The sequence below is a fragment of the Hibiscus syriacus genome, unplaced genomic scaffold (assembly GCF_006381635.1).
Source record: "Hibiscus syriacus cultivar Baekdansim isolate YM2019G1 unplaced genomic scaffold, ASM638163v2 tig00116964_pilon, whole genome shotgun sequence".
Lineage (NCBI taxonomy): Eukaryota > Viridiplantae > Streptophyta > Magnoliopsida > Malvales > Malvaceae > Hibiscus > Hibiscus syriacus.
The window spans coordinates 864,694-877,203 of record NW_024063489.1 but is presented as its reverse complement, the minus strand read 5'-3'; the positions used below and the strand labels follow the sequence as shown (position 1 = coordinate 877,203).

The following is a 12,510-nucleotide window of genomic DNA, read 5'->3' as shown; positions in this document are numbered from 1 at the left end:
ATTTAAGACTTTTATATTACTATTAAAAGATGATATTCGTTTTTTTATATTAATCTAAAATAAATATAAGATAATATTTGTTTAAAGATAATATTTTATCGTACAATAATAAAAAATTCACTTATAATATAATATTCTTCATCGTACAATAACATTTTATCTTTTATTTTTATGGAAGATATTTATTGCGTGGACGGAAAGTCACACTCCCACCCTCTTTTCTCTCTCAACTTGGATCCCACTAGGCGTGCGGAACTAACCCATTAGTATTTTCAAGTTATAACAAAGCAAACTAAAATATCCCGTTATTTCTGTCACAATAAGAAAATACCAAAAAAAGCAACTCCCCTTTTTGAAGTTAAAAATATCATTAAAAACTGTTTATTCATGTTATTTTGAGATAAATAAATAATTAATAATATAATTGAGAATACATGATTTATATAATAGTGTTTTAGAGTCATTAATGACAATTTAGTTAGATTTTAGAACTCCAAGAGAGTTGAACAAAGTAGTGGTACATTAATATGTATCAAGGTTCGCGTCTCTCTCTCTGAGTAGAAAATATTTTATGAATACCTTATGAAATTAACCATTAAGTACTTTTTTTAAGTTGAACAACATATAAGAACTTTAAATTTATTTATATGAGATGTCGACTTGTTATGAATGATTGATTAATAAGGAATTATGGTTTAAGTTTTTTTAAAGGACAAATAGATAAAATTTTAATCATAGAAATAAGCAAGGAGGTTTGCGTGCTGGGAGTATAACCACGTTGGCTGGTCACATGCCTACGATTACAAGCCGATAACAGTGAGAAAGAGAGAGAGAGATCATACATAAATTTTGTAGGCTTTTTAGAGAGAGAAAAGGAATATTGGAGGTGATGGATTATGTTGGCCCAATTTTGATTTATCTAAAGGTAGATCCATCAACGTGGCGGCCGTGCCCAGTCTACTTATCTCTCTCTCTCCTTCGCTTCTCGCTCATATATATTTATTATACATCCTTTTCTACTTATATATATTCAATATAGAATAGCCTCTGAAGTAAAGGGTATTCTTTGATTAAACGTAGTTGGAATCTGTTCCCTTCTTCCTGTTATGGCTTACAAGTTTTAGTCTCCAGACACAAGTGGGAAAAACAATTCCATTTAGTTTTAGTTATTTTTTTTTTGGTCATGGAGTTGGGTGATTGTTGTTTAACTTCAAGCTCAACAAAAGGGAGAGAAGCGAAAGCTGCGTAGGCAGCAACAGCAGGAGAAACCATTCAGAGGGATAAGGATGAGGAAGTGGGGGAAGTGGGTTGCTGAAATCAGAGAACCCAACAAGAGGTCTAGGATTTGGCTCGGTTCTTATACCACCCCTATAGCCGCTGCTCGTGCTTACGACACCGCCGTTTTCTACTTGCGTGGCCCTTCCGCTAGGCTCAACTTCCCTGACCTCGTTTTACAAGAAGACGACCTTAGGGATATCTCCGCCGCTTCCATACGCAAGAAAGCAACCGAGGTGGGGGCTAAAGTAGACGCTTTGGAAACTTCGCTTCATCACGCTTCTGCTTCATCATCGGAATCGTCCAACCCTTGTCGAGTTTTCCGGAAACCTGATTTGAACAAGTACCCCGAAAGTTCTGATGAGGATTGAAACAATATAATAGTTACCATAACCACAAACCCTACAACTGTTTATAGTCGCCACTTTTTTCCCCCCTTCCTCTTTTGATTCTCTCATGAAATAGCAAGTGCCCCTGGAATAGAATCAATAAAAAAATGGATTGATTCTCTGTTTGATAAGGTTATAAATGTTTTACTTTGGGAATACAAGTTTAGTTTATGGCATGTAACTTTTAACATGGAGTGATGAAACAGGGATATCGTTCTTGATCAGCTGTGCTTTTTTTTGGTTATAATTTATGCATTACAATCTAGTATTTGCAGGGAAAATCAGAAAGAAAAGATGGATCCATGGTTACTTGAAAATGCTTAGCAGCTTGTGTGTCCATATATTTTGTTTAGCAGCTGCTAAAACCAAACAAAGTAGATAAGGGTGAATACAGTCATACAGAGACATGAGAGAACCGAGTATAGTTAGCTACTTATGACCTTGCTTGTGATCACCAAAAAAAACACAGCCAAATAGATGAGCCGAGGGAGGATCATGTCACCATCATCGATGGTGGTAGCTTTTACGAAAGGGCTTGTTTGTCGGAAGTTGATAGGTGATGAAAGATAGGCGGTGAGTGGGGTTTTCTTTTTTATATACTTGATTAACTTTAGTTGATGCATGATTATTTAGGGTTTGATTAGTTCTTTTTTAATCTTATTTTTGTTTGTTTGTTAAATACATATTAAATGAATGCATTAATGGGACCTGGATTTTGATTTGTATTAATGAGGACCAAACATGTAACATGCTAAGCTGCTGGCTTGGACCACACCCTTCCATTTTTCTTTTCTTAGCTTTAGTTTGTGATGGGCAGTTGATTTCCTATATGTTCTGTAGCTAAAAAAAATCTGCCGCTGCCGCTCTTTGTTTGTTCCAACTGTCATTAAATCATGATGTTGACTTTGCAATGAATACCGAACCCGACCCGAATCAGTTTGAAATATAAAAATGTTAACCATCGTCCATTCATTGCCTATTAGAAGCGATTAAGCATACATAATTTGCAACCGAAAGTGGGAAATCTCTAGACTCGGTGTTAATTCATTAGGCGGCAATAGGTCAGTCGAAGGAGGTCCTCGGTAGATTGAAATTCCAGCTTTTATGTTAATGATTAAGAGACGCTTCGATGCAAGGAAAGAACCAATAGGAACACAAAATAAAAGAGATCGGATCTGTCATTAAACAATTATGAGAATATTCCATGCCAGATTGTCTGACCGACCTCGCCTGTATATATTAATCTCTACCATGTTGCTCTTGAAAATGGGATGATCTTAAACTAAAAGGCAAGCAGTACAAGAAGTAAACACGTGAAGGTACCATAACCAGGTTCGTACAAAACCAACTCTGAATTCTACCTTCCACCCACCGAAACTCTCAGATAGTGGAGACTGAAGACCCCATTTTCTATAATTATTCACCAAACTGAATGAAAAGCAGTTAGTCCATCCCCCACCAATCAAAAGTATTTCACACCTGTATCATTTAATGCACTATTCTCTGTCATGCATATGGTGGTTTTCGCTTCAATGTTAGAGAGAGGTGTACTATTTGTTTTCCTGTTAAAAAATGGAAAATCATGCCCGACATAAAGGCAAATAGAATCATGAACAAACTAAGTAGTGGTAGGCGTTCTATAAACATCATCACTCACTGTAATGTGAATCCACAGTTTCATTACAAATAAATGGTATAAAAGCAAACACCAATATCACACTTTGAAAAGCTCTTAGGTACCAAAATAACAATCTGAAAGAGGAAAAGGACATGGTTCCACTTGTGTTTGAAAAGTAAAACCTATTGTCAAAATATATATGTGAGGTGGAGAAGGATAGATGAACCATCAAGAGTAGTTATCTTAATAGCAAACTCATCATATCTTCCAAACAGGGGAGGTGAATTTAAGGGACACCCTATCAAGTTGAAACCATGTGTAAGAGAAGCCGACAGATTAGGAAAAGCATTTCTCTGCACTATAGCTTTCCTACATTGTCGTGACCAAGAGAATGACTTTATAAAGACCAAAAGCTAGTCCCAATCAAAATCTACCATGGCCATATCAAGACCACAAGCTGGGCACACACATTCTATACACATAATTGTTTTCTTCAAAACCTCATCCATCCAACCAAAGTCTATGCTTATGGACAACCGACCACACTGTCACACTAAACTATGTAATAAATATACTACTACAAAATAAACGGATTAGCGATGATAAATATAAAATATAAAATTAAAAAATTAAAAAATTAAAAATTGAAAATAAAATTATTATGATGTGATAGATTATTGTTTTAGATGTGAGTTCACCGTCATTAACCTTGTCTCTCAAGATTAATACAATTAATATTTTATTTTGTACATTCGGAAACGAAAAATGGAACTCAATTTAATTACTCTTTTCAAAACTGTATGGATTAGACCCGAAGTTTAACCTCAATGCCTAATGTGAGTAACCACCCAAAGCTAGGTGTGTTAAAAAAACCCATAACTATTAATCGTAATTGTTAACTAATATAACCGTTATATTTAACAGGTTAATTAATCAAACCATTAATGTTAAATGATTTTGATTAATCGTACCACTAAAAATGATGATCAACGATTAATGTTAAGATTACGAATTTTGATAAACAGATAACCGTTAATAAATTAAATCAATAATTATCTTGCGCACTTACACCAATGTAAGTATGTGTTAAGTGTTACACTTTTTTAGAGATGTACATACATACATAGGTATAAGTATGTGTTAAGTACTACATTTTTTTATTGAATTAAGAAACTTTAAAATGTTTATGTTGTATTATTTTTGAAAAAAAAATTATAACATATTAACCTATGGTTAACCTGTAACCGAATCGTTAATAACGATTAACCATTAACGGTTAACTATTTCTTAATAATTAAGTTACGATTAGAAAAATCACGTAACAGCTATAACGGTTAACCGACCGTTGTAAGAATTATAAGATGCCAACTGGGATTTCATTTTTCATTAATACTGTTTCGCGTTTCATGTTCACAAATTTTGCTTCGTCGTGTGTATATTTCTGGAACCAAAAGACCAATTGGTCAGCTATTTTCAGTTCAAATTTGTACAATGGTTGAGACAAAAGAGTGAGAGATGGAGAAAGGCCACAAATTAGGAAGTTAGGGATAGCTTATTTGATAATTGCAAGTGGGGGTTCGGGTGTTTTGTTGAAATAAAACTAAGGGTAAAATACGCAAATAGTCACTAATGTTTGAGTAAATTCTCGTTTTCACTACTAATTTTTCAAAAGTCACAAATCGGTCACTAAAGTTATCCTTTATAAGTTTATTTTAATGTTAATAGCCGTTAATAGGCGTGACGAAAAGTACAGCTGGTGCGTTAACTGCTTACATAGACTGGGTTGACCATCGCATTTTTTAAACTTTAGTAAAGAAAACGAAAACTTACTCAAACATTAGTGACCAACTGTGTAGTTTACCCTAATTAATAAAGGGGGGGAATCAAGGGTTTTATTTACCATTTTGAACCATTCTTCTTCTTCCATAAACTCATTTCTTCGTCTTCCATAATACATTTTTTTCTTCTACAAACTCATTTCTATTTCTTCCATAAACCCATTTCCTTCTTCAATTTTCTTGTGAGAAAAAGTAGTGAGAAAAACGATTCTTCTTCTTCCATTCGTCTTAGAGAAAAAGTAGTGAGAAAAACGAGTGAATAAAAACTATTGTACTTATATGGAGGTTACGGCAAAGGGGGACAATACTATGCTTTATGGTAAGCTTCTTTTGGGTTTGGTAGAAGAAAAAAAACCCTTAGCTGGGCAACTGCAGTTGCAAAGAAAAAAATTATGAGTTTTTTTTTATCTTCACAGGGTTTCCCTTATGTTATAATTCTCAGAATTTTTTTTAATAGAATAGAGATATGAATGAAAAGCCCTAAATTAAGTTTAGGTATTGGGTTTTTCTAAAGGAGAATAGGTGATCGTTGAAGGCTTTTGGGTCTCCAACGTGGCGATCAACCCAATCTATGTAAGCAGTTAACTTGCCATCTAGGTTTTCTGTCATGGCTATTAATGTCTAGTGACCAATTTGTAACAAACGATAACGTTAGTGGTCGATTTGTGACTTTTGAAACATCAGTGGTGAAAATGAAAACTTACTCAAATATTAGTGATCATTTGCGTACTTTACCCTTAATTTGATTTCAACAAAACACCCCCAAACCCCACTTGCAACTATCAAATAAGTTATCCCTAACTTCCTAATTTATGACCTTTCTTAATCTCTCACTCTTTCATCTCAACCATTGTACACATTTGAACTGAAACTAGCTAACCAATTGGTCTTTTGGTTCCAGAAATATACACACAAGGAAGTAAAATTTGTGAACATGAAACGCGAAACAATATATTTGTAATATCCCAAAATCGAGGTTAGTGACTAAATTGAAAGATTATAAAATTTAGTGACCAATCTCAGAAAAGATTAAAAGTTTAGGGACTTAAATGAAAAGTATTGATGTTGGATTTAATAACAAAGTTTGAAAGTAATAAAGGTAAAACAGTCTTTTCTAAGGAAGGATTTTATTTCTCCTTATATAGGAGAGCAATACGTGGTAATAGAGAGAAAGGAAAGAAAATTATGGAGCTTGTTTTATCTTCTTCCCTTCTCTTCTCTTCTCGTAAGCTCCATGGCAACGGTAAGTTAGTTTCAAGTTGATTAATTCTTTCGTTTTAAAGTTGGTTTGAATCTTAGAGTGATAGAAAAGATTAAGAAAAGCTTAAGATGGATTAAAACTCAAAGATTATCAAGTTATGAGAGATTGAAAATAAGAGGTTTCAAATTGAATTCTTGGAAAGAGTTAGTAATTGAAGTTGGAAGTCAAATTTGACTTGTCATCAGTTAAAATAAGAAATTCAAAGTGTTAGAAATGAATTTAGAACACGTTGAGAAATTGGTAAGATTTTGGTTTCCAAATTTAAGATGGAATATGGGATATTAAGTTGAGTTCAAAAGATATAAGTGGGCTAGGCTAAGTGTAGTTAAGTTTGAAGGGTTAAAATGAGATTATATAAGAATAATTAAGTGAGTTTAGTATGATTTTTGAGCTTAAAATGTGAATTATGGGCAAGGGGTATCGGTACCCATTCAACAGGTACCGATACCCTCTCAAACGAGAAAATTTCAGAATGTCATGGGGGTACTGATACCCCAGATGGGTACCGATACCCCCTTGAACGAAAAATTACAGAATGTTATGAGGGTACCGATACCCCAGTAGGGTATCGATACCCCATAAAGTAAAAATAAAACATTAATTCCTTAAATTTGTTTAAGCTATTAGAAGTTAATTACAAGGTTTAAGCATCTAATAATCATTTTGAAAATTATATTTATGTAGATTCAGAGCCTAAACAAGTTCCAGAACAATTGCTCAGTAGAATCGATCAAGGGAAAAATAAGAGATCGAATTGACTAGTGAGGTCAGGTGAGTGCATATTAGATATATATTATGTTTAATGGAAATAAGACTTGCGACAAGTCTATTTCCGATATTATTATGCATGAATTCATGAACTTGAGTATGTGTTTGTTATTGGTGTATGAGTAATATATTATTGTATATGTTTGACAACTGTCGTTTTGGATGTCAAATAAATTCCTTCTTCTCGGTTAATAAATAAGGAAATTCGTAGTAAAGAGAAGTAATGGTCGAATCCACAGGGACTTAAAAAATCACAAATTAATGTTTGAATGGTTTTAACCATGTGAAAATAGTAAAAAAAAGGGGTTTGGTAAAATGAAATTAAAATGGTAAAAATAAATAAAAACAATTTAAATAAAAAAATAAGAGAATAAAGTTTGTGAATAAATTCGGTAAAAATAGCCTCAAGCTTCGATTTGACTCAATTTCCTTTAGATCATCGAATAAGATTTTCTATTCGGGATTCACGTCGGTTACTTGTCTACAAGGGCTATCCCCGTAACTTTATCTTGTATACCGAATACCCAAGGCAACCTTTGATTCCGGCTTCGGGAATTGATTCTATCAACATCAATTGTCGTAGATCAATTACCGTTTAAGTTCGTGGTGACCGACTCGGATTGTTGCTTCAATAAACGTCAATTCCGATCTCAATTCCCTCTTGGCGAAGCCATCTCGCCAAGTGTGTTCCCAGGAAGTCGAATTTGCTTTCTATAAGCCGAATCTTCCTCCCACACATTTAATCACAACAACCTCTTGACGAAAGTCGATCTTGATTTTGAAAACTGTTTTGATTTTGAAAAATAAGCACAGAGATTGAGAGAGATATTCCGAAGATATTAAGGGTTTGTTTCATTCTCCGTTGGAATTGAGTCATCGCGTAAGCTCTCGGCTTATGAAAAAAATTTGCTAAGCATGATAAAAGTCATACTTAGCATATTAAAAACAAAACTTGAAAATAAAAAAAAAAAGTAAAAAGAGAAAGCTTTTATAAAAAACTAGAGAAAAAAAGAAGAATGTAATTTGAGTGATTAGTTTAGACTTACCCCAAGTGGGTATTTTATAGCCTCTCAAAGCCTAAAGGATAAACAAATAAAACAATAAAATAATCCTAAAGATAATTGTTTTTAATTTAAATTCAAACTTAAACTAGTATCCTAATGCAACTCTGTTCGTCTATTTCCAGAAGGCTTGCGAAGAAAGTCTTCTAGAAACTATCGCTGACTGGACCTTCTAGAAACTGCCACGTCACACCGCGTCGTGCCCAGAGTCATATCCATGTCTCCAGCCGCGACCAAATAATAATAAAAAATACAGAATTCTCCCGTTTTGTCACAAATTCTGAAAAGCAATGACCTATACGAAAACAAACATAACACGACCAATTTAGCAGTAATAATTCCTTAAAATCAAAGAACTAACGAGCAAGATTAACGATTTTAAACACTCATCAATGTTACATGATTTATATGAATATATGATAGTGTGATAGGTACGATGAACTGGTATAAGTGATTTGTATGATTATATAAGTATATGACATGGACATAAGGAATGATATGAACATGTGCTGTGATGTGTGAATATATATATGTTTATGATATATGTAATCATAAGAGAACAAATGATAAACTATGAGATCACACGAAAATGTTATACGATCTATGTGGCCATATGAGAATATGACATGAAATTATATGCATATGTGATATGAACATGTGAAGATATAAAAAGATAAGAAATAATGCCCATGTTATATGAGGTAAGAGCTATAGGTATAGTTGGCATGCAAGAGTAGAGGGTCTACACAGTCCTTCGGGACATATATGTGTTGAGTTAATCGATCGACGGAATCGGCCAAGAGGGGGGTGAATTGGCAAATAAAAATTTCGTGGAAGCTTTTGCAGAAAATGAAAGTAATTGCACAGCGATTTACAGTGGTTCGACTTTCTCAAACAAAGTCTACGTCCACTACCTTAGCTATCAACACTAAGGATTTTCCAACAAATTCACTAATTTGTTCTTTCTTTTGAGGCTAAAAAGATAACCTTACAAATCCCTCAAGAGTATACCCCAACTCTTGAGAACACTCTTTTTCCCAAAGAGAAGATTACAAATTTGCAAACTTACAAGAAAACCTCACAAGGTAAGATGTTTGCACAATTCTAGAACAAGAAAAGAACACTCAAAGATAATACAAATGAGCACAAATGGTGTTCTTGAAAGCAAAATGAATATTGAAAGGAAAATTGGCTTGATTTGCACAAAACTTGGTGTTTGATGCTTCTCTCTTGTTTCTCTATGATTTCTTATTGATCAAGGGCTTCAGAACTTGTTTAAATACACCTTGAATCTCTTATGAACGTTGGGGATGATTAGTGAAGATCATATAGCCGTTTTAGTGTGAAAACAATTAATAAAACAGTTTGGAGCGTGGGGGAATCGGTACCCCTATGGGGAATCGGTTCCCTAAGTGTAAAATTCAAATATTTCGACCGTTGAACAGGGGGGAATCGGTACCCCCTATGGGGTAATCGGTTCCTCCGAGCATTCTGGAAATCTCAGAGCCAAACCATTCAGGGGGGAATCGGTACCCCTTGGGGGGAATCGGTTCCCTCTGAGCAATCTGGAATTTTTGGCTTTGAAATGGTTCGAAATACTTTGAAAGATTATTTTGAAATTGTTTTAAGATTAAAACTTAATTTTACACTTAAGTAAGGATTAAAAATGATTTTTAAAATATTTGAGTAATGTTTTGATATTCGAATAATTATCGAATATACTTAGAAATCATTTGGAAAATCTTAAAATTCATTTAACTTAATTTGTTATATCGAAATATCAAAATGTTTTCAACAATCTCCCCCTTTTTGATATAACAAAACATTTTAGTAATTTAAGATTTTGAAATCAAGTTTGAAATTACTCCCCATTACTTTAACACTTCTCCCATTTATCATTTTAAAAACACACTTAAAACGCACTTCTCCCCCTTTTTGTTAAATCAAAAATATTCAAATAAACGTGAAAAATATTAAGCCAATTGATTAGGTATGTATGCATAAGCTGCTAAGATCACAATTAAGAGAAACGTTAGCCATTAGTTTCGTAATCAATATTCATAAATAATGTGATATGGCAAAATTGGTCATATTGCTAATAATGATGTAAATGATGCAATAATAAATAAATCACACCAACATATAAGTTCAAACCATCCATAAATCCAAACATTCCAAAATATTCAAAATGTTAAAACAATAAGTTTGGAAAACAAAGTAAAACATTTAATCATATATCCAGATTAGGAGGAGGAAAACGAGCTCGCATAGCGGCCATTTCGTTAGTGAGGTCATTAATACGTGCGTTGGTTGCTTCATTATTTGCACGTATTTCCAGAAGAATTTCTAATTGTTGAGCTCCCATGTGGATAAATGGGACTCTATAGAAATAAAGTGCGAATCCATGGTCGCATATCGGTAATCAAATGTCTCCATAAAAGATTGAAATATGGAGGCATTTGAGTCGATTGTTGTGCTGCTCTTCGGGCTGCTCCTTGGCCTGCTCAGGTTCAGCTTCAGCTTCATCGATGTCTTGCATTAGTTGCTCAAGCTCGAGATCTTCGTCAGCTTCGGGTGGAGCTTGTGAAGAACTAGCTCCCTGAGTAGTTGCAGAAGTTTAAACCCATTCCCCGGTTTCCTTATCCTTAATTCATCCCGCTCTCGTTAAGGAAAGAAGGTTAATTTGTTTCTTAAGAGGAAAAACGGCATCTAGACCGACTCTAAGCCCAGCTTTGGAAAACAGATTACTCAAAATACAACCGTAAACAAGAGATGAACAAAGTTTTTTATTAGGAACAAGATTTACGGTTTCAACAATTTCAGCAAAAAAAATCTGAGGTAGGTTGATTTTAATATTGTTTAAACAATGTAACCACCAAAGATATAAGGCTCTAAGAGTAGAATAACGACCTCCAGATGGTCGAAACCACCAAGAAATCATTAGATGAAGAAAACGTTCATGAAGGTCTAGGACACTTGCACTATCCCTTCTTTTATAACGAGATCCTAAAACCTATTTTTCATTTGAAATCCCTTCATTATCTAATCCAAATGTGGCTATGTAAGCCGAGTCAATATATAAGAATTGTCCTAGAAGGTAGGAACGAATTCCTATGGTTTTGGTTTCAGTTTGGTCTTTAACACAAACGGTATTAGAATAGAAAATACGAACAAGTTGATGGTAAACGATGGGTTCTAGGTCAAAGAGTTTATCAAATTTCCACTCTTGTAAAAGAGGAAGATATTTAAAATTGATAGCTAACATAGCTTGACGAGAAGGAATACGTTCTTCCCGGATTTTGTAAGAGTCGAAATATTGATAATACCAAAAACGATGATTTCTAGGACCAGGATGATTGAAAAACGAATTTTGGATAGTCAAATTAGGATCAATAGGATTAGGATTAGAAATTGGAATAGGTGGAGGATTGGAGGTGGATTTGGTTGTCGGTGAACGACTAGATGAACCTAGCACGTTTAGGATTAGACATGGTGAAGGAAATCGGAATAGATTGGATAACCTGCAATTTAAAATCAAATGTGTGCAATTTAATTAATCCCAAAAACTCAATTGAGTCCTCAATATTTCAAGGTTCTCTAAATCAATCCTAATGGGCAAAGTTTTTGAAAAAACTTTTGAAAAATATGGTTTTGAGAAATAATATATGTATAGTTTTCATAACAACACATAATTTAATCAAAACACAATGATTTGAAAAACAACAAATTTTTTTTTTAATTTCGAAATTTAAAAATTTTGGAAAATTCTTGTGTTTTTGATGAAATTAGTTGTAACATCTAGTTTCTAATCACTAAACAATCAATGCCCGATCACTATTTCAACCTAGAACTAATTAAAACTAATCTATGTTCAAAAACAATGAAATAGAGAGTTTAGAAAAATTTACCTTGAAAGATGAAGATTGAGGGGATTTAGATGTTGTTTGCACGATTTTAATGATGATTGCAAGTTTAGGAGATGATATTTGAAGTGATTTCCGATTAAAATCAATGATTTGAGGCAAGAATGGAGATTTGAGTGTTTGAGGGAGAGAGAGAAATGGCGGAATAGGTTTTGGGGTTTTGGGTGTTCTTGCCCGGTTTTTACAGAACCCCAGGGGGTATCGATTCCCTGTGGGGGGAATCGGTTCCCCTTCAAAGGGGGAATCGGTTCCCTCATGGGGGGATCGATTCCCTCTGCACCAAAATGCTAAAATCCGACTTTTAAGCACATAAAATGCTAAATTAATCTTTAGTGGTATAGGCAACTCATATATTGAAAAAATAATTATGTTCAAAC

General features: G+C 33.9%; 1 pseudogene; it reads left to right on the top strand.

The window, feature by feature from the left end:
* Positions 1-1,053: 1,053 nt before the first annotated feature.
* LOC120190826 lies at positions 1,054-1,854 on the top strand (annotated as a pseudogene).
* Positions 1,855-12,510: the final 10,656 nt, after the last annotated feature.